Consider the following 4,261-nt stretch of genomic DNA (forward strand, 5'->3'; position numbering starts at 1 on the left):
AATTCCAAGTGAACTGAAGTATACAAGACTATAAGCCTTCCCCTGTAGTAATAACTTGCTAATATCATCGTATTTTATTATTCTTCTAAAACTAATTTTAGAACACTACTGTACGAAGGAATTATCAAATTTAATTGAAAGAATATATTCGGGACTTCATCTTATTTATTTATAGAAAATATTTATTTGTAAATCACTATTAGAATTTTTAGATTTGAATTAATAAGGATAACTTACATGGCCCAAACAACCAAATTGTTATGTCAACCAATGAATAAAGAGTTAATAATGTAAATGTGTTAGAAAACATGCACAGATGAATCTAGCTAGTGAAGGTTGAACACACAGCTTTGTAGAGCAAAAACACTAAATGAAAGTCGAAAGAACAAAAAGAATTATTGATTTCAGAAAATAGGTTAAAATGCTCATGATATAGCATCACTGGGTGAATATCCCAAGGTAATGCACCATAGTGGTGATTAATGAGAGGACTTGACAACTACAACAAGTTCTGGAGAGAACTAGCCAGTTGTAGAGTGAAAGGAGGAGTAAATCAGTGGGTAGATCAAGCAGAAAGGATCTTGCATGTAGTCCCATGCATGCATAGACAGTCCAAGGTTGCAATCTGGTGAAGATTCCAATGTTGAAGCCTTGCATGTCAGTGAATGCTCTAACTAAGTGTTTGCAAGTTCTAGTAATGAAGGTCCTATGTGTGTAATACCTCCAACACCCCCATGAACATCACTATGGGGAAAAATAGAAAATGGGCCCTGGCAACTAAGGCCAAGGGTCCCCCAAAATACAGTGCAACTTGTACTAAAATTGAGGAAAGAGGGAAAAACTTTTGGGAACCCCCCCCCCCTCAAAATACAATGTAATCAAAAGAAAAGAGGAAGAAAAGACAATTGTTAAGCAAATATGTCGTTCACTCCAAGGTGATCGCACATAGAGTGAAACTTCTTCTCAGTGAATATCTTGGTGAAGATGTTTGTAGTATATTATGCGGAAGGACAAAATTACAAATCAATGACGTGATCATGTACTAAGTCTCTAATTTAGTGCATATGAATCTCTATGTGCTTCGTCCGTTGCAGCTACACTAGATCCCTGCAAAATTTGAGAGTGCTCTGGTTGTCACACTAGATGACAGTGGGCTGGTGGAACTGGACGCCCAACTCAATGAGGAAGTGTTGTAGCCACAGAGCCTGAATGGTGATGTTGACTAATCCTATGTAGTCGGCCTCAGCTGAAGAGAGAGCAATAACAACCTGCTTATTGCTCGACCAACGGATAGGGCCAGACCCTAGACTAAGTGAATATCTAGAGGTGGAGTTGCGATCAATGCTGTCGCCCACCAAATCAGAATCTGTGAACCCAAGGAGATTCAATGTCGAATCTGTTACATAGTGAATCCTGAAGGTGATGGTGCCCTACACATGTTAGAGGATGCGCTTGGCAGCTTTCCAGTGTAGCTCATGCAGCTCCTCCAAGTATTTGGAAATTGCCCCTACTGCATATGACAGATCTGGTTTGGAGTGGGTAAGGTACAATAAGCTCACCACTAACTATCGGTAGAGAGTACTGTCAACTAATGGAGTGTCAACTCCATCCTCAAGGCAGACCCTAGACAACAAAGGAGTCGGTGCTGGCTTGCAGTCAGTCATGTGAAATATCTCGAGGAGATCTTGTGCATGCTTAGCTTGAGAGAGTTTGATGCTTGTGGCATCCTAGCTGATCTCAAGACCAAGAAAGAAGTGTAATGGACCCATGTCCGTCATCAAGAACCTATCATGGAAGGTCCTCTTGACTACACCAATGGCTGAAGTCGAGCTACTGGTGATCAAGAGATAATCCACATAGAAAACTAAAATAAGAAGAGCGTCATGTGTCTTGAACATGTAAACATTCAGATTAGACTTACATCTTTTAATGTTTTGTGATAAGAGAGAAGAACCCATCTTCGCATACCAAGCTCTCGGGGCCTGCTTAAGGCCATAGAGAGACTTCTTCAATCTACAGACTAAAGATGAATCTTGAATGAAACCATGTCGCTGCTCCATGTAGGTCTCCTCAGATAGGTTTCTATGAAGAAAGGCATTCTTCACATCCATCTGATGTACTTCCCACCCCTGGGCAGCCACAATGGAAAGTGCAAGGCGTATGGAATCAATCTTTGGTATTGGAGCAAAAGTCTCATCATAATCAATGCCATGCACTTGCTGGAAGCCTTTGGCTACTAGCCTGGCTTTCTTTCTAGTGATTTTCCCATCTGCAGCACTCTTGGTCCTGTAGACCCATTTGCGTCGGACAAGTTTCCTTCTTGAAGGAACGATGACCAGATCCCAGGTCTGGTTCTTGAGAAGGGAGTTGTACTCCTCCTCCATGGCGAACACCCAGGAGGGATGCCCAACAGCCTCAGCATAAGACTGTGAATCAAAAATTGAACCAAATGACAATGCTATAATGGCATTGGTTCAGTGGTAGTGAGGGCAAGAGGAGGTTCAATAAATGCTGAGCTATTCCTCCACGGATCAGAATTATCCCCCACAAGACCATTTCTAGCAGCTGGGTGGTCTTGTGCATATAACTCACTTAAGCTCCTTGTCCTCTGATTTATGACAGGGGAAGTTGATTCACTGCTAGAAGCCTGATCTGGGCTTCGATTTGGATCATCATATGCATGCACTAGATTTGTATATGAAGACTCTGTCTCTACATCTGCATGCTGTACCTCGACATCTGCATGCTCTGTATCTGCATTTGAGTGCACTGAGTCATCATTTCAATCATGAGGTAGATAAAAGGTCTTTGCATGCGATAATTGAGGTGCATGTGAGAGACTTTCCTCAAATTAGACACTTCACTCAATGATGAGCTTGCCCGTAGAGGAAATCAGGAGTCAGAATCCCTTCACACCATCATGATATCCAACAAAGATGCACTCAATGCTCTGTGGATCAAGAGCTTTCCTCTTTTCAGAGGGGATCCTTACCCATGCTCGGGAGCCAAAAACACAGAAATGGGTGACCTCTAGTTTAGTGCCGCTCCAAGCCTCATAGGGGGTCTGATCCTTGACAGATCTATGAGGAGATCTATTCTGGATGTAGTTAGCACAATTAAGTGCTTCAGCCCATAGCTTATGAGGTAGCTATCAGCATGAAACATGTCGGAAGCCATCTATTTGAGAGACCGGTTCTTTCTCTCAACAACGTCATTCTGCTGCGGCTTGTATGGAACTGTGTGCTGCAACTATATGCCAGACTCAAGGCAAAGGTTCTGAAGTGTTGTGTTAACATATTCCCCCCCATTGTCTATATGGATGCCTTTGATCTTTCTCTCTTATTGTGTCTCAACTAGTGCTTTGAAATATTCAAAGTGCACAAAAACTTCAAATTTTGCCCTAAGAAGATACACCCAAGTATACCATGAGAAATCATCAATAAATGTAAGCACATACCTTGCTTTATTGATGGAAAGATGAGGAAAAGTCCCCATGAGATCACTATGGATCAGATCTAGAGCAGAGGATTCTCTGTGAGTCTTGCTGATGTCAAACTTTTCTCTAGGATGTTTGCCAAGGACACACCCTTCACAAACTCCTTTGGAGAAATTGATATTTGGCAAGCCTTCCACCATCTCACGCTTGCTTAGCTGCTGCATATACCTGTAATTTAAGTGACCAAACCTCTCGTTCCAAAGCCTACTACTATCATCAGCATGTGTAAGAAATAAGGAGGATTCAGATTCAATAAATTGAGAAATGTATACAGTCTAGCTATGTTGTTTACCTCACTAGTTGCAATTTTGGAGCTGCTATGTAGGTCATATACCTTCACTGCATCTGGAGTGAATTCCACTCTCTTTTTGGTGCCAGAATGAGTGGTCTGATAAACTGAAAGTAGGTTTACCAAAACTTTTGGAACATGAAGCACATCTTCAAGGATTCCGTGTAAAAGTTCCACTCTACCTTTTTCGGTGACCTCAATAGGTGTGTCATCTCCCATGAGGATGGGAGGTCCTTTTCATGCATCCAAAGAGGAATAGACTTCCTTTGCAATAGAAATATGATGTGATGCACCAAAATATATAATCCATGCATCAGGGGAAGAGTTAATTGCAACTAAAGCATGCAAATTGTTACCTTTCGTGTGTGGCGAATCCTCAATTTTCTTCTTGGCGCCCTGAGGGATGTGGTCCCCAAGTTGTGCTTATGAAGGATTTCTTCCATTTGGTCAATTTGTTTCTTCATGCAAGAGGATTC

This window comes from Pinus tabuliformis, chromosome 9 (assembly GCF_031772625.1).
Source record: "Pinus tabuliformis cultivar Carrire ecotype Pingquan chromosome 9, CPIR1, whole genome shotgun sequence".
Taxonomy (NCBI): Eukaryota; Viridiplantae; Streptophyta; class Pinopsida; order Pinales; family Pinaceae; genus Pinus; species Pinus tabuliformis.